The 19,538-nt window shown below is 39.2% G+C and overlaps 1 long non-coding RNA gene across 20 annotated transcripts in view; it reads right to left on the minus strand.

The window, feature by feature from the left end:
- Positions 1 to 4,040: 4,040 nt before the first annotated feature.
- The window catches only part of LOC110599248 (uncharacterized), an 82,486-nt gene continuing 66,988 nt past the window's right edge, over positions 4,041 to 19,538 (minus strand). For 9 of the 20 annotated variants that reach the window (XR_013429078.1, XR_013429073.1, XR_013429062.1 and 6 more), the window contains 3 exons: positions 15,405 to 16,185; positions 12,649 to 13,364; positions 4,041 to 6,729 (listed from right to left, as the gene is read on the minus strand). This is a non-coding gene — a long non-coding RNA (uncharacterized LOC110599248). Of the gene's footprint in view, positions 6,730 to 10,610; positions 10,746 to 12,648; positions 13,365 to 15,404; positions 16,186 to 19,538 lie in introns of all 20 variants that reach the window. The other 11 variants (XR_005727381.2, XR_013429067.1, XR_013429076.1 and 8 more) reach the window with 11 other exon arrangements.

Here is a 19,538-nt window from a genome sequence, read left to right on the forward strand (position 1 = left end):
CCTAGCAAACATGATTTACCACTAGGAATCTGACCCAGGAGAGAAGGAACATGCATCAATTTTCCACCAGTAATGTGACAAATGCATCCGAGCAAACAGACTAGACAAGGGGAGCTCAGCCAGGGGGTGGTCAGCCCTGTTTCAGCCTTAACTTAAGTATCCCTGCAACCACCCAGCCCACAAGAAAGGGAGACCAGGGTCTATATCTGAGAGCTCTAGCAAATGCAACTGACCATACTAGAAGGTGCCTCAAAGGTATTATTTTAAAAGAAGTCAGGCTTGAGCAGCTTGATTCCTCAAGCATCTGCTCCATGGCCCCTAAGCCTGCACACTTTTTGAGGAAAGCATAGTGTTAATTTTACTGGCAGCATGACCCTGATGCTAAGGAAGGACTAAATGTTTCCCAGGCAAATACACGATTTTCTGAGTGGTCTGGAAACTTTCTGTAGGGGTTGGTTAACTGGTTTTCCCAGAGACCTAGGTCTGGGAGGACTGTTGAGTTGATATCCACAGCCCTACTATAGTGCTTAGAATCCTTCTGTGCCATGGAACCTAGGAGTGGCCAATTTCTCCCTCTGGGTAGTTCTCTCATCTTATGATTGGGCAATTTGTTGGGCCTGTGAACTCCTGGAGACAGACCCGCCCTCCTCCTTCTCAGCTCCCCACCCCGTCCCTGCTGCCCTGCCCTGGCTCCTGCTTCCCAGCAGACCCCTTCTGAGGTCTACATACCAGCTCCTGTGAACTTCCTGAAGATCCAATTTCCTTGAATGCCTAGACTGCCAAGGGAACTTCTGTGTAATTCACAGAGCTTCCCAAACAATCTAGCAAGCAAAAGGGCTGGGTCAGGACAAGAGTGACAGAAAGGCCAGTGCCACCAAGAAGCTGAGACCGTATGAAAAAGGAAAAGATGTTGTAACCATACAAAGAAGAGAGCAAAGGCCTAAGAGAAGCAAGGAAAGAGAGTGGCCAGCCAATGGCAAGGGACAGGAGCAGAAGAGAGAGGGGCCTACGTTTCTGCTCAGCTTCTCTTCCAAGCCCCTGGCAGCATTTCACCCAGTGAAGTCTCTGCCAGCTCCACCCTCTGGCATTCATAGGGTGGCCAACAACCCTCTGCTACTCATCAGAGGATGTTATCCGATGCCGGCCCTCTCATTTAAATACCAGCCATCAATATGTGACTCCCCGATGTAGAACTCATAATAGGAATGGCAGCTTAAGTCCTTTAAAAAGTGACCCCATTCAGGACAGCTTTCTGGAAAGGGTAAAAAGACCACACCAGAAAAGGACAGAAGTGTACTCAGAGGTACCCAGCCAAAGCATCTCTTGAGAAACCAAGGTCAGGGGATACCAGTGCCATATCACTTGGGGACCACCAACCATGAACTTTACTGGTTCCTTCTCTTCCTCTCCCTCTGCCCCAGTCCTGGGGCACCTAAGGCAGCCCAATGAGCTAACGGAGAATCATAAAAATGCTCTATAAGAAACACGGGCGGTGACAGACATGCCCTCCCTCCCCACTTCACACAAGTCTCCACGCTACAGACAGCCTGAGCAGATAGCAGGAACTTTGCTCTACTTGAGACTATGATTATAAAATAAGATGTATGTATTGGCCAAATGTAACCAGAGTACTTTTTCATTATTATATAAAAATACCCAAAAAAGGGTGATATCTACATGGAATTTCATCCAAAGGTGGTCCAGAGAGAGAAGCCAAGCTAGGTTTTGCTAGATAAGTCATAAAAAAAAAAATGACATCATGATCTCACCAGATCAAATGTGACTTGTTCGATATACTGGTTAGGGATTCTGGTTAGCATCACTCAGAATCAGACTGGAAGAGACTGGAATGTGAAGTCAGCTTAAGCCAAATCAGCTTACAGTTTGGTGGCTTCTGAGATTGGTGGGGAGGGGTGACCCCTTATTTGCCAGCTTGTCCTCCAACCCCTCATTTCTCCAAGATCTCCTGCCTACTGACGGCAGCCAGTCCAGTTGATCCTCTGCATTCCAAACCACCCTCAGAGCCTGAAATCAGAACTTTATAAACTAGAAGAATTTAAAGAACCAATACAAAGCATCCCTGTGCTACTATCTCATTTTCAGAACCAATAGAAAGAAATAAACATGGGTATCAGGCAGACAGATAAAAATATTGCTTTTATTACTGATAAAGCCCCTGGAGACTGTGCCTTAGATGTGATGATCAAATGTGTATGCCAGCATCACACCCCAAAAAGTGTATCCATGGCGGCGCTGGACAATCCCTAATCTTCCATCAAGGAGTCTGCCCTGGGAAAACCTAGGACAGAACAACCAAGGAGAAAGCACATGACCTCTGAGGCAGGCTGACCGTAAGCCAGAGGGGAGCTGTGGGGCTGAGGCTGTGATTCTCAGGCGCTCCTCCCAAGATCCCTCATCAGATATAGCACTCCTCCTCCTCTAGAGAGGAGAGAGTGGGAAGGCAGAAGCCTTAAAACCGCCAAGCTCCTCCCCTACAAGGAAACAAAAGGAGTAAGTGACTTAGTGTGCACTTTACCCTTAAACAGCTCAGGGTCTTGCTTCTCTGGCTGAAGAGGATTCAAGCACTCCACACCCCTCAGCAGCAGCACAAAATCCTGAGCCAGCTCAGGGGATCTGAACCAAACATCTCTGGAAAATACTGTCTTGGGTCTCCTGGGAAGCGCTCCTTGCATGGACTCAAAACGTGCTACTGCTATGACTCATCCACACTTTGGTAGATTTCATTTCTGTGGTTTGACACCCAGCTCTCTGGTTTATAGGTGCCATTGCTGCCTCCGGCTCTGGGCACAGCACAGCACAGCTTAACCAGAAGGCATCTCTGTGCCTGGCGCCTGTGCGCTGCCGGTCACCAGCCCTCTCTGCCTGCTCCCTCTTCAGAGGCAGGGTTCACCTACTGAGCTCTGACCTCCCTCTAGCCAAAGTCTAATTGAGGGTGTCCTTTGGGATCCAAAGCCAGCCAACTGTGCCTTGCTTTGAACTGGCTCCATTAATAGTCATTCATCTGCTTGCTTGGCCAGAAGAACAATTGCTGGCAAGGCCAAAAATGAATGATGATGTTTACTGACTGGGAGGGAGAACTGAGGACAGAGTTGTGTGAATTCATATTATTGGATACTACTTCCAGGTCCTACTCACTCAGTGATTTTTAAACTTTTGGTTGCATGGGAAGGCAAGAAGACAATCATAAAATTTTTAGATAAACTAATGAAAGCTAGAGGCACTCTCTCTCTAAAAATATGTGCTCATGCATGCACAATGTATAAATACATGTGTGTATGTGTATATATGTATATATACTATTTTATATATAAAGCATATAAGTACTTACGTATTTATATATTATATGTGTAATGCATAGAAATATATATAGTATGTTATCTATATACATTATATATACACTGTTATATATAGTATACTATATAGTATAAAAACTCTCTTGTAGTGTGTATATGTGTACATATACATACACACGCATATACTTACATGAATTGTACTTATATATACACTTCATGTAAGTATATATATACATATACACACATACATATGTATACTTGTGTACTACATATATATACACACACATACATATATATACTTACATGAAGCATGTATATATGTGGGTGTCTAGATATGTATGTATGTATGTATATACACACTTCATGTAAGCATGTGTGTACATATACATATATGTTCATGTACATATACATATATACACACTTAAGTATATATGTGTGTGTGTTTATGTATATACACAATCTCTCTTCTCTCTCTCTCTCTCTCTCTCACACACACACACACACACACACACACACACACGCACACACACACACATATATCCCAGAATAAGAACTTCTTTAAATCAGAGTTTTTGAAGTGTGTAGGATATTAAATATAATTTGGTGCAAAAGGTTTAATTGAACTAAAAATATATCTTTAATAAAGTGATATCCTACATTCTTTGAAAAGTTGAATAAAGCCAACTGAAACCACATAAAAATATAAAGAATTAAGTGAATCAGCAATGAAATTCCTTCTGTAATTTAATTTTTATATTTAAGGCAGAGCTTCTAGGCAGTCAAGATAAAAAGAAAAACATAGAAAAAGCATCCAATTATTAAGAACTATGTATTAAGAACCATAAAGAATACAAAAGATGTATAAAACATGATTCTTCTCCTTAAGAAGGAATAATTTTTTTTTTTTTTTGGTTTGGTGCCAAAGATCAAACCCAAGAATGCTTAACCACTGAGCCACATCCCCGGTCCTTTTTATTTTTTGAGACAGAATTTCACTTGCTTACAACCTTGCTAAGTTGCTGAGGCTGGCTTCAAATCTGTGATCGTCCTTTAGGAAGGATAATTTTCATAAAGAAAACTTTCAGAGGCTGAGGCAAGGGCCATGGTGAGCCACGGTACAGGTGCTGTGCTGTATGCTACAGGTGTAGGTTTGGATCTGCAGGAGACATCCCAGACTGAGCCACAGAAAAAGAGATAGCAGTGCTTGTGGGGAAACACATCCAAGATTCAGGGAAAATATTGCAAACAGGCTTTGGAGGGAAATCCAGTTTGTAAGGTGAGGGGGTACCATAACAAGCCATTCTTTCAACAGATGAATGGAGTGCTTCCAGGAAGAGCCCCAATTCTCAGTGGGCTTTCTAGAAGGCAACCGAATGCTACAAAGATGTCATCAAAGCCAAATGCACTCTTTCTTTAGAAGAATCCATTCCATAATAACTGTTGGATTTTACGCTTCCCTCAGGACCTCAACAAGTTTCATTCCAGCTGGTCTGACATTCTTCAAGGGAATCCTGGGGAATGCTCTCTCATGAAGGCTGCCTTCATCTTCACTCTGGGATTCAGCTGCTGTGAAGAGAGTGAGAAGTCTCTGAAAGCTGACCCAATTTTTCCTGTAAACCAACTTCAAAACCCCACTTTTCCACATGAGTAATAATTCAAAAATCACTTACCAATAGGTGACAAGTTCTACAGACTGGAAAATTACCTACAGTTTTTAATATTTTCCCCATGAAAGATCATCTTCCCAGGAATTTGCCTGCCTGGAGACTGGTCCACAGACTTAAGATAGGAAATCAGATAGGAAATCACAGGAGCAAGCCCACTCACATTTCTGCAGCGGTGACAAATGATGCCTACTAAATATCAGCAGAGTCACATCTCTTTAGAATAGCATATATACACGCTTATTTAGCAAGCACTCCCTAGAGTTTATCATATGCCAGTCCTTGCTTAAAAGTTACTCATGGTGCACATTTTAGCAATGCTCTTAGGAGACCTTATTCTTATTTCCATTTGACAGAAGAGGAGATTGGGGCACAAAAAAGTTAACTTACTCCATAGGTAAGCGGCAAGCTTTGAACCTACATAGTTTAGTCCCAGAGACCAGCTCTTATTCACTATAACTAGTGGTTCTTAAATGTCAGTATATATCAAAGCCTGTTAAAATGCAAAACACTGGACCCCATCCCTGGATATTCTGGTTCCATTGGTGTGGGTTGGGGGTTCAAGAATTTGTATTGCTAAAAAGTTACCATATGATGTTGATGTGCTGAGTCTGGAACCACTCAGGCCATGAGGTGAAAACCTTCTGGGCCCTATCCCTTGCACACTTTGCTTAAATTCTTAGTGATGCCTGACATTGGTAGTTTTTCAGATTTTCTCCTGGTGATGCTAATGTGCAACTAGGATGAGAATCTTTTCTCTGCTTGGAAACACTGATTAGTTCTCTATCTTCACTGTATTTCTGAATCATCTGGGGAATTTTCTAAACTACTCATGCCTGAGGGCCCAGCCTTGGATATTCTCATTTAATTCGTACAGTCTTTGATGAAAGTCTCTGAGCATCAGGTTTTTAAAGATTCTGCAATGAGCAGCGACAGTGTGAAGATCACTACTGTACATTCTTTTCCCTTACAGGACCCATGAATTTTCTGATCATGAATTGGTGATCAGTTGATGATGGGACTTTGGTCCTCAGGGGTACTCCCGTGTTCTCTCTAAAGCAGGATGATAAAAATTCACCCAGGTCAGAGATTAGCTGTTGCTACAAGATCATTTGCTTTCTAGTAAATGTTTCAGCTTACTTTTTCTTTAATCAAGTCAGTCCCCCAACTAAAGGGCAAGTGCATTATTCCTGACTCACATAATAACTTGATTTTGGCAGACTGTTGAAATTTCTCTCTCATTGTATTCTCCCAAATTTGGAATGGTTTGTATTACAAGAGGATCCTCTGTTGCCCAAAGGAATTCCTGGCGAGTTTTCTGGAAAGTGTACTTAAAAATGATATCTGATTTGCACTAACTCATAAATTAAGGTCTAGGCTGTGATGACAGCTGGTGCAGCCCCTGACATTGGCAGAAGCAGCTAATACATTGGTTTCTTCTCACCCTAAGATTTGATCATCACTTCTTTGACTTTGTTAATACTACTTTCCATAAAGCTGTAGTGAGAGAGAAAGCTTCCAGCCGTCACTGAGTTATTCAACCAGTCCTCCGTTCCCAAAACAGACAGCGTTAGAATGAAGAGGAAAATTCAGAGAATGGTTGCTCCTCTTCCAAGTTATTCTTCATTGGTCTTCATGAAAGGTTCTCAAAACAATAAAATGAATTTCACTCATCATCTTCTTCTAGTAGTGACTTTAACTTGCGTAGTTTTTGAACTCACAATGATTTTTTTTTCTTTCCTCGCATAAACCTGTAACAGATGAGTTGGGAGAAAATTTAATAGGGGACAGCAGCACTTTTTTCCCCCTCCTCAGGCAGCTTTTCTCACCTTGCTGGGGTTTGTGTGAAGTTTCTAACTCTTCTTTCTTATCCCTGCACAAGTGCACTCCTAGTGTCTAAGTTTGGGCTTAGAGGCCGAGTTCTAAACTTAGATCACAGAACTCAGAGACCAGGAGTCTCAGAACGTGGAGATGGCTGTGATAGACTTCAAACAGATTGACTTTTGTACACTTGTGTGCACTTCTCTGTAAATCTGCTTAGAATATTGTTGCTCAAAGAAAGAAAATTATGAGTTCCAAATTAAAACAGTAACCTTATTATAAGGGAAAGGAGAGATGAGAGGAATTTTTACAAGATAAAACAGGATTTGGTGATTGCTTAGATTCAGGCAATGAAAGAAAAATTGAAGATGACACCCAGATTCCTGGTTTGGATGACTACCTTAATAATGAGGTAAAGAAGCCACAAACTAAGAGCACACAAGATAATGCATAGCTCAGTGTGTGTGTGTGTGTGTGTGTGTGTGTGTGTGTGTGTGTGTGTTTGAAGGTATCACACAGCTGCCAGCCAAGACTTGAAGCCAAGATTACAGGAAGAGACAAGCATTGCTCTGAGCCAAGCAGTGTTCTTCTCCCCTAAGACATTTTTCAAGTTGTAAGCATTGGTTGAGAAGCTGAAAAGATAAAAATGCACTTTCAATAGAACTTCAGAGCTCACCAAGGAGGAGGACTGCTGATATGCCAATAAATCCAGGCTTCAGATAAAACTTCTAAAGGGCTTCACCTTAGTAATAAAGGTGAACCAGAAATAGACTCATCCTTACCAAGACTAAACTCTGCTTCAAATTAGAACAGTCCCCAGACTGGATTAAGGGGATGTCTCTCTCTCTGCTTTAAACTCTCTCCAAGGAAGAAAACACTATCTAGAGTCTCCAATTATTGCTGTAATCTTTTCATATATCATGCCTAGCATTTAATCAAAACTTACAAGATAGATTATAAGATCAGACTAATGACTGAAAAAACAGAGGGAAAAAGACAAAAGTAATTCAGATTTTAGAGTTCACATGGATAGACTTTAAAATGACTTTTATTAATATGTTTAAAGGATAAACATTTCTCTAATTTTTAAAAATCCCTATATATTTCATCACAATGAAAATAGAAATTTAAAAAAATGAATTGAGAAAGATGTGAAAGAAGTGAGGAGTTGCAAGTTAGGGAAAATGTTCCACATTTTGATGGCAATGTATGCTATCCTGATTGTATTGGTGGTTTCACTGATACATGCTTCTGTCAAAACTCAAATAGTGTATTTGAACTAAGTACCATTTATTATATGTTTCCTCAATCAAGTTTTGAACTCAATTTTAAAAACTGAATTTGAAAGAGAAAAATCAGAAATCAAATACTTGTAAATGTTGATTCAGAATTAATTCAGTCTTGAAGCAGGCCTTCCATGACAGAGGAAATATGTCAATTAGACAGCTGGAGGATATCAAAGGGATAAGATGCTCTCTTTCTTTCTCTCTTGCCCCACTCAGTCAGAATGATCGGTTCTCATCCTTGCAGGTTTCCATCTCAGTTTACTCTTCCCACAGTCAAGATAAAATAAAGATGACAGAAAACAAGCGACTTCCAGCTCCACTCCTTGTTAGAACTCTGCTCCTGCCCACCTTGGTCCTGATCCCTGTGGCTCTCCTAGTTGGTGGCTTTTAGCTGGACACTTGCCTTTTTGTTTAATGCAATTCCTATGGCACCCTTAGTAAATATTCTCAAGGACCTTGGGTCCCTATCCTGACTCTTGGCTTGTACCCAGCATTGTTCCCACTTTTCTGCCTAATTCTGATCCCATTACCATCCTAAACATTTCCTCTTGCCCAGTGTTCAGTTGGTTTCTGCTTTCTTAGTACCCTCCAATGCTACAGGATGACAGAAACTTTCAGGATTATTGGCCCTTTAGCCAACATGTCTCAGACTACAAAATAAATATTACAATCTAAGTCATTGCTTCAAACATCTGTTAAGATTTCAAGTTTGCATAGGAAAATAAGACTTTATTTCAAACATAAACTCTAGAGTTTTAGAATAAAAACAGCCAAGCTATTTCTCAGAACAGGAAGAACCATTTTTTCAAAAGTTAAAAAGTGTACCAGAATTTCAAAGCACAGTGATAATGCATTACCAATACCAAGACTCTCAGTCCAAACAGACAATGTTGCCTACCAAAGCAGTTTATCATTTGATCATCAGAAATAATGAAATTTTCCTCTATTTTTTTTTAAATCCTCCTCTTTTCTATTATGCTTTTATTCTCTTGCATTTTGTAGTTTCTGGACTTGTCACCATATACCTCTTCCCAATGACCTCCCTTTTGAGTGGTTATGATATGGAATTTGCAACTCTATCATCAGTTACATACCTCTTGAATGTAACTTTTGCTCTATCTTGTCTAAGTTTTAAGACTTCAGACTAAAACCAAACCACTGTAATTCCTTTTCTAGTATCTAACAAAATAATGGGGGAAATGGAAAGCCTAAAATCTAGAGGAGAAACTATCGATAGCCACCAAACAAATAAATAGGGTTATGTTAATACAAACAAAACAAAACAAAAACAAAAAAAACACTTCAAAATCTGACTAGAAGATTGTGAAATGAAACAGAGAAGTTGCACAGTTTTATCCCTACCCCCGCCCCCAGAGGTGGCACTGATTTGAGGAAATCAAGTCTGGAGAGAAGCCAACTTAGTCATCATCTTTTCCTTTTCAAATACCATGTTGGTGAAGGAGATGCAGGAGGGGGAAAGGCAGTGAAACAGGGACTAGCTCTGCAAAAAAGAAAGCTCCACAGCTCTACCATCCAAAGGCCCAGGCTGCCTTCCCACAGTTGAGGAGAACATCTCTCAAGCAGGTCTGGACATAGGACTGGAACAATAAGCAGCACCCATGTTATTTTACAAAGTCAAAGTAGCCCAGCTGGGCTCTCTCCTTCTGTTGTCATGCTCTTGATTTATAGAAGCAGTGGCTAGAACAAAAGGAGACTCACTCATTGATCTCCAGCTTTTAGGGCACAGACGATTACAGATAATGTGAACAAAAAGTAACCCTCAGTTCATCAGAGCAAAGAGAAGGTCTGGAATGAACCAGATAAACACACATGAGAAAAATAAAATGGTATGGCAATTATATAAATTTTATATGATAAAGGAGGAAAAAAGCAAAGGAAAGATAAAGAACTAAATAACAAGAAAACACTAAGAGTCAAAAGAAAATTGTTTTGCTGTATAGAAAAGGTTAATAAGTACATGGTCTGGATAAAACAAGATCTAAAGTCCTGATGATAACAACACTCCAAGGTAGAAAAAGTAACTGAAGCCCCAAACAATATCACTAAAAATTAATATTTTAGAAACAATAAGAAACATAAATTACTGACATAGAAGGAGGTCCTTAACTAATCATGATCAGTAAAGTTTTTTAAAAAGAGACATCAAACTTTTAGAGGTGAACTTCCAATAGATATGGAAGAAAGACAAGCATGACCTAACAAAAGAATAATTGTTGTCCTCAAAGTAACAAACCCAACGAGAAAACATGACTCCAAACATATAAATACAAGAGACCTTCCCTGAAACTGTTGGAAAAAATACTCTGAATATGAAGCTCTTTTTTTCTGTTTTCCAGAAAAGTTTAATACCAAACACTACACTGAGCATAATTCAAATGCACTAAAACTCAAAGATAAATAAGCCTTCAAGTAAGCAATCAGAAAATAAATCATGTACAGTGGGGAGAAATGTTTGACTTGTTCATAACAGTAGTAAATTCCAAAGACAATGGAGCAACACTCACAATGTCTGAAGAAAAGAAGGTGTGGTCCAAGAATGAAGCACCCAGCCAAGATGCCATTTGGCTAGACAAACAGCAAATAGGCTTCTTTAAACCTGATAGAATCCAAGAAGTATAATATCCATGATCACTGCTTGGCTGGGAAACATTAAAATACGGATCAAAACAAAGAACATGGAAATTAAAAAAAAAAAATCCAAGCTCTAAAATCTGATAACAATTAAATCCACTTAAACATTGAGCTAAATAATTAAATAATTGAACAAAGAGGATTATGGTTGTAGAAAAATGTAAATGGCATATTTCTAAAAATGTACTAACCAAATATGGGGAAGAAGGAATGAGAGAAAGTTTGAGAATGCTATGTAAGATGGATATTTATAGCTTAAAATTTTTCTGATTATTGCTTTTGAAACATTTTTTATTCTGACAGGAAACTTAGTAAACAATATATCTTGTTCAAAAGGACATTTATGTGAAGTTCAGCAAGTCTTAGATTCTTTTTCTATTATTAATTTTAAGTACAATCATACTTTTTTTCATAAAAGTGTCTTCTATAATAAGGTTCATCTTAATAAAAGTATTTTTAATTTATCTGTATATATATATATATACATAAAATGATGGACTCTAAAATGCTATTCGTGATATCATGATATGATATTAACAATGGTTTCTTTTCTGGGTGATTAAGATTTGGGGTAGCTGAGGATATAGCTCGGTTGGTACAATACTTGCCTCGCATGCACAAGGCTCTGGGTTCAATCCCCAGCACGACAAAAAAAAAAAAGACTTGGGGTGAATTTTTTCATCTTCTTTATACTTTCCTCTATTTTTAAGTTTATTATAGTGTGTACAATAAGTAACACTATTTTTTCTACAAAAAGTAACACTGGTTTTTAAAGCATAAAAATATACCCATATGATAAATATTTACTATCAGAAAGTAAAAACAAATAATTTTTATTTTTATACATTCCTGTATTATTTAAATTAAAAAATACATTGTTAAACTACTTTCTAGTTTTCTTTTTCATTGTTTTGGTTTGGTGGGAAATTTCTTATTCGATATTTCTCTATGGTTTTGTGGGATCTGATAGGAAAAAAAAATGTTGTCCAGCCATAGTTGACATAGGGATTCATATAGTTAGGAAAAAGAAGCAACCTCTGTAAATGACTAACAATCAGTTGAAGATATGCCACCTTGCTTACATTAGCAGGAAGAAAAAAAATGGGTTTATATAACTGATGTCTGAAAGAACATCATTGTATTATAAACTAAATTGTAATTGGGCACATAAAGGGAATAAATTCTTTCACTGAACAGGTACACTACATAATAAGCACTTCCAAACACTTTGCCCCCTCATGAACCCAGTCCCTTCCCCTAAAAAGAAAACATTTATAGGCATCAAAAATTTACCATAGTCTGTGCAAAAAGAAGTGCCAATCACAGATGAAATTTAAGTATGTGCTTGTAGTTAATATAATGTGAATTTCTCTTAAAAAACATTGACCAAAAAAAAAAAAGTGTGGGAAGAATAATAGATGTATCCAAGATGAGTTAAGTGAGCTCTCAAAATTAAATAAAAGCTCTCAGATTTAAGAGTTAAAGGGGAAACCCATTTTAACTGTTCTAAGGCACAGTAAGATAATTATGAATGAATACAATTAATTGAATATTTCAATATGCTCATAGAGAGGGATTTGCATGTTTCCAACAAAAAGAAATAATAAACATCTAAGGTAATAAATCTGCCAGGTACCCTGATCTGATCATATATTGTATACATATATTGAAATGCCATAATACTGTACCCCATGAATATGTACAATTGCTGAGTCAATTAAAAATGTTTTCAAAATACGTGGTGTCAGATGTTGGCTCCTGTAAGTGTGTGTAATTTCCGCATACCAACTTAGAGTAGCATATCTTCAGTAGCATATCTTCAGGTTCCAGTTGTGAATTTACACACATGTGTGTTAGGAACTGAAAGCTCTCATCCGTACTTTTTTTACACCATACTTTATCTCCCCTCACCTTGGTATTTGGTTTTCCATCATTTTGGAAATTTGATTAGTTAAGGTTTTGTATTTTGTTGGAACAGTTTTAGAAGGCAGAGAAGAAAACAGCTGGTCCGCTTGGTGGCTAGACCAGTCAATAGAATCGTCAAAATAATTATTTTCTTGCGAAGTACAGTGCAGTGCCAAGAGAGCAACTAAGACGTCAAAAGTGCTTCACATCAGGAATCTCTGGATCCTGAGAGTTTGTTTACCACATCCTTAGAAGAGCTCAGGAATGCAGCTGAGAGTCCAGCAGCCCGGCTTCTTCTCTGGGAGGTGGTACACCGCGTTCCTCTGCATAGATGGGGCGTTTCATGTTTTCTCCTTCACGTACAATCACAGCTCTACCACCCAGATAGGGACACCCAGGAGGCAAGTCTCAGATGCCCAACAGTTACAGAGATTCTGCAGGAAGCAATTTAACTACCACAAAAATGTCCTTGGGCCTCTTCCTGGAGGAGCCTGCCTACCCCTGAGGTATGGTTTTTCATCTCCCTGGGCTCTGGGCTTCCTAAATCGGACTCCTCACACGCCTGTCTTCTCATTAGATGACGGTACTTTTCCTAGTTCTCTCTTTCCTTCTCTCTTTCTCTGATCCTCCAACCGTGCAACTGAACTCTTCTCATTCCAATGCCCCAGCATCTCATTTTTAAAGCGGGAACGGCTTTGCTTTTAATTTCTTCCCATTCATTCCTTTCCAAAAAAAAAAAAAAAAATGAAATCAAAAAGAAGCCTTATGCAGAGAAAAATTCATACACATCTGAACAAGTTTCAAACTCAGGTATTAACCTGAGAAATCAGAAGGGCCTTTTCTTTAACAAACAACCCAAGATTGAGATAAATAACTTGCAGGGAAACCTAGTAGTTATGTTCCTAAATTTTGTCATGTGACACATGTCCAAATAGGAAATATCTTTAGAAACACATCCTCTGATGTTCTGTATATAAACCCATGCAGTTGTTTTAGGATAAATAAGATCTAACTTTCTAGATCTAAGAGAAAATATCAAATGTTACCAAGACCTAGAGATCAAAGTGGAACCCAGCCCCAAAACATCACTTGGGGAGTGAAAGGAGAGAAGTTGTTTTGGGTTTTGAGTAGGGGTCAGCAAACATTTTTTATTAAAGGTCAGAGGGCACATATTTTAGGTTTGGAGGTTCATAAGGTCCTTATAACAGCCACTCAGCCTGCCATCGTCATACACAAACGCCCTAGCCAAGTGAATGAGCACAGCTCCGTCTCATGAGAACTATGGACACTGACAATTGACCCTGATTCAGTTTTCACGTGTCGTGGCATGCCCTTCTTCTAATGTCATCTAACCACTTAAAAATCCAAAAGCCATTCTTGACTCATGGGTGGAACAGGAAACAGGAGGTGGACTGGATTTGGCCAACTCTGTTTTAGAGGAAATTGCATACCAGAAGGAAGGTCAGTTTCCCCACCCCTCTTCGTTTTGTTGTATTTAAATAAAATAATTCATTCGAGGTAACAGCTCAGTGCTTGGTACATGCATGTGTCCTGTAGATGATCTTTATAATATTATTAATTTTAACCAACATTTCTCATGATCCATAACATTATTTTAAATTTTTTTTAGTTGTAGATGGACACATACCTTTATCTTATTTATTTGTTTTTATGTTACTGAGGATCAAACCCGGTGTCTCACACATACTAGGCAAGCATTCTGTCACTGAGCCCCAGCCCCACCCTCCATAAGCATTTTTAAAGCACTAAATTACTACTGTTATTCTTGATGTTATTTACTAAAGTTCACAGAAACTATTAATTGGACGAGCACTAGACTCTGGGCTGTAGACCTAAACACCCTCTTAAAAACCTCTCTCCATTTTAACAGTGACTGTCAAACTATTTCTGATACAGATTTGCGGGGAAGCTGGGCAGACAGCTTCAGACCTGCTGGTTTAGTCTGTTTTCTGTTGCTAACCAAACACTTGAGACTGGATAGTTTATAAAGAACAGAGGTTAATTTAGCTCACAGTTCTGGAAGCTGGGAAGTTCAAGACCATAATGGAGGCATTTGCTTAACTCTGGTGAGTGCCTTCCTGTGGCAACACGACCTGGGAGGACATCACATGGAGAGGCAAGCATGCCAGAGCACGCTCACTTTTATAACAAAGCCACTGCCATGATAACCCCTTAACTCATTAAGCCATGAATCCATAAATGAATTAATCCAATAGGGACGGCTCTACCCTCATGACCCAATCACTTCTCAAAGGTCCCACCTCCAAACACCGTAAACATAGGAATTTGGAGGTTAAGTTTTCAACATATCCAAATCAGAGCACCTTCTATCCTCCCTTTCTCATAGTTTATATTTCTTTTGAAGCAGGAGGTACACTGCTTTAAAAAAAACAAACAACAACAACAAAAACAAAAACATGATTCCCACCATGCTGTCATTAGGAATGAAATCAATAGCAAGCCAAGATCAGGGCCACATACCTAGATCTTTGAGAAATGAAAAAAAAAAAAAGAAAGAAAGAAAAAAAAGAAAAGCTATGAGAAGTGAAGCAGTGGGTTTGGGATAAACCAGATAAACCAGGCAAATGGATAAGATTTCCTCCAGGAAACTCCGTTTAGAGAGATAGTAGGAAGGTCTTAACACAGAGAATTGGTCCACAGCAAAATCAGTTTCCAAATCTTCTCTAACCTCATTTCCCCTTTCCCTACATTACATAAGCACAGCCACCTGCTTCACTTACATGAGATAGGCCGGGTTGCATCAATTTTATCCCATGCATTCTTGGAGTACCTACATGTACTCCTTACTGTTCCAGAGATAACCATGGAATATGTCATCCCACTCTAGAATTTGCATCTGGAAAAGATGAAACTTTGAGAGAGGTCATTATTAATCCAAAGAATTTTGGAGAATTTCCTTTCCCTTTGTCTCTGATTTTTCAGATTCCAGTTTATTGCTCACGTGAAAATAATTTCATTCTCTGGACCCAGAAATGCAAGGTATCAGGAGGGGAGTATGAACATTTGGATCAAAGTAAACAGGCTCATTTTTTGACAAGCTAAATGGAATATTAGTGACCGAATTATTTTTGAAAAGCTCTTCACAAAACTGAATTTATCTACAGGATGGTATTCGGAAACTACCTTTTGGCTTATAGTTTAACTAGGCTCCCAACTCCCTCCCCTTCTGTAACATTTTGGATCCACTGCTTCTGTGTAACCAATTCTCACACTTAAAGTATAAAACTAAAAAAATCTAACCTTCTTCCATTTATAAAAATTAATCCTTCACCTTAGGAAGGATTTATGGTTTTTGAGTCATAGAAAAGCCAACACCCTCCAGTACTTAGAAGCAGCACCACAAAAAGAAAAAAGAATGAAAACACCAGCGAATCAATTTCCCTTTCTGCACAGACCTGAAGGTGAGATAGTTCTCATGTCTTCCAAGGGACTTCCGGCTCTGACAAGTTGAATCAGCATGCTGAAAATTGTTCTCGATAGTTTTTGAATCACATGTGGTACCTAGAAGAAAATGAACTGGGTCAGGCTAACTTTCGCAAGGTGCCTTGGGATTTCAAGAGATAAAGGAAAACTCATAGCACTCACTGTAAGTCTTATAGCCTTCGTGTTCATCTATGATGTGAAGGAAAACTACCACAGATATCCAAGATAGAATTCACCATTTCTTGCCTGTCTTAACTTCTATTACAGCCATGGGAAGGCACTGTTCAGATCTCCCCATGAAAAAATACTTGCTTAACTGTGGTGATCATTCCATTTTGTATATGTATGTTTTAGATTTTTCAGTGCTGTGACTAAAGAACCTGACCAGAACAACTGTAAAGAAGGAAAGGTTTATTTAGGGGCTCACAGTTTCAGAGGTCTTAGTCCATTGAAGACCAGCTCCATTCTGCCAGGCTCAAGGTGAGGCAGAACATCATGGTGGAAGAGGGTGGAGGAGAAAAGCAGGAAGCAGAGACAAAGTCCACTCTCCAGATACAAAATATATACCCCATAGCCACACCCGCCCCCAATGCCACCTCCTTCAGCCATACCCCACCTGCTTCCAGTTGCCACTCAGTTAATCCCATCGGGGATTAATCCATTGATTAGGTTAAGGCTATGGCCCAATCATTTCTCCTCCAAATCTTCTTGCATTGTCTCACATGAGAGCTTTTGGGGGACACCAAATTTAAACCATAACAATGTATATAAAACATCATATTGTATACCTTAAGTATGTGCAATATATAAATAATAAGAAAGAGAATCTATAGTGGGATGTACAGTTATCTGCCAGTCTACAGCTGCCACAGTTTGGGGTCTGTTGCTGCATTTCTACCAAGGCTATGCTTCTCTGAGCTACTTCTAGCTAATGACTGAGCACAGGTTAGTAAGCAGAGATAGAGAGCCTAATAAAGCTAGATGGTTTGCCCAATGGAGGAATTCCTCAAATGGAAAAATCAGTTTCCAAATCTTCTCTAACCTCATTTCCCCATCCACCTAGCCAAGACTTTTCAGAGATGCCTTGAGATCCACCTGTTCAACTCTTTTTCCTTCCTACTCTCCCTTCATGAATGCCAGATCTGCAACAAGGTCTGAGGCTCTTCTCACCTATATCTGACCCTCTCCCCTGTATCCCTCACCAGTGCCAGTCCCCAGTAGACAGCTTGCACTTCTAATTCCGTCTCAGAGTCTGCTTGCTAGAGGACCTAAACAGAGGCAATAAGGAAGGACAACCCTTTGTTTTATTTTCCTTTATCCCATGGCTAAGGTCTTCTCTGTACACTGCCTCATCTTTCCAAACTGCCCAGGCTCTCCCCTTAAGCAGCAGCTGTGGCCCTGGCAGTGTTTACCCGTGGCAGTCATGTGTCTTTTGCCATTTACTTTCCCAACAGAAAAGCAGACCAAGCCTAAGCAGACTGGAAACACAAATGTATCTTTAATGAATCGAAAGTAAATATGAAAAGCCAAGGAGGTGCTGAGATATTAGGGCAAAGTCCACCCCAACTGGAGATTTGAGAGGGGTGTGTGTGTGTGGGTGTGTGGTGTGTGTGTGTGTGTGTGTGTGTGTTTATTCTCACTGGGAGGAGGAAACAGCAAACATCTCAAAATTAAAAATATCATACTCCTTCTAATTTTAATAAAAATTAATAGAAATGCATCATTTCAATTCCCTTCCCTACCCCTACATTGCCAGAGCACTTAACAAGTAGCAGAACTGATTCACTTGTTCTGTTTCCCTCTCTAGCTTCACAAATCAGTTAAATAGTCAGAGTCGGTGGCAGAGGGTAGACGGTTCTGAGGAAATAAATATGAATGAATTGAATAAGTCACCAACCCTTCAATCAATGTTTGATCAAGTGGTTGCTACAATTTAAAATAATTGTCCTATTTTAAGTTTTCCACGTTAGCTATAGTTTTGCACTTCATTTTAATTGCTTAAATGAGAAGAACCTAGGAAATCACATAAGACAGCAAGTAAAAAGTAAATAGCTGGTTGTGACCAAGTTGCCCACCTGGAGGCAAGCAGAAAGATGGAAAGTTTCTGAGAATTTCTTGCGCCAATGGATTCTAAGGTCATCCTTTTACATGCACTAGGTATATGAATTCTGTTCACTTTGGCTTGAAGCTTTTAAGATGAGTTACCCCACCAAATCCTATTTGTCTACCCCATAGAGATTTCATTCTCAGAGAAGCAGAAACACTGAGTCCATTCAATTCCTTTCCCTAAGTGTCTGTCTGTCTCTCTCTCTTTCTCTCTTTCATTCCCTCCCACTTTCTCTCCTCCCTCTACTTTCTCTTGCACTATTTCTCCAAAGCCCACAAAAACACACGTAGGGGCAGTGATTGGGTGGGTTGGGTGTTACACTATCAGCACTAGCAATTCTTTAAGGTTTTTCATCACCTTTGACCTACCGATCCCTACCTTTCACCAATAAAAAGGTGGGGAATCTGTATTAAATTATCTGGACCAAGTATTGTAACAAATGTACACACCCCGCCCTCCCTGCTTCCTTCCATCTGCATATGGCCTAAACAGCTGACTGAGACAGTCTTTCATCTTTAATCTAATCAACTCACTTTCCCATGGGAAACAACCAATGAAGTTCAAACCTATGTACCAAACTCTTTCTAGACCCAGGCAGCTCACCACATCTGACATTAAAAAAAAAAAAAAAAAATCTATCAAAGTGGCTGCTGTGAGTCACTAAGGACAAACAGCATTCCTGAAAGAAATGAACACAACTAGCAGAAACATGTTCATGCTTACTTTGAAAATCCTGTAGGTCCCTGTAGACCTGAATGGTATTTAGGCCTGAATTTTCTAAATCTCTAGGATACCTTCTATTTTCTGTTCAATTTCCTATAAACAAAACTACCTCTTCTCCATTTTTATTATAGTAAACTAGCATCAGAATACTTCTATTATTTGGCACATTCCTTAACAATTTTGCAATTAAGAGCCCAGGAGTACTTAACTATAATTTTCTCCAAACCACTGGCCTCCAATATGGGGGTCATGACAAGTATATAATTTCACAACTTAGTACACACACACACGCCAAAACAAATAGTCAATCAAAGAGCAGACTAAGGAAAGAAGACATGACAACTAAATGCAAAGCAGTATCCAGGATGCGATATCCTGGAACATAAAGAAAACAGGTCACATCTAAGGAACTCAGAAGAGCATGAACATGATAGTAATGTATCAATATTGGTTCATTAGAATGAAAAACGTTCCGTAGACATGTATGATATTAATAACAGAGGGAATGAGGTGTGGTTATATAGATAAGAACTCTCTATCCTATCTGTGCATATTTTGCATATCGAAAAGATATTTTTTAAGTTTATTAAGACAACACCAC

Source organism: Ictidomys tridecemlineatus, chromosome 12 (genome assembly GCF_052094955.1).
Source record: "Ictidomys tridecemlineatus isolate mIctTri1 chromosome 12, mIctTri1.hap1, whole genome shotgun sequence".
NCBI classification, from domain to species: Eukaryota; Metazoa; Chordata; class Mammalia; order Rodentia; family Sciuridae; genus Ictidomys; species Ictidomys tridecemlineatus.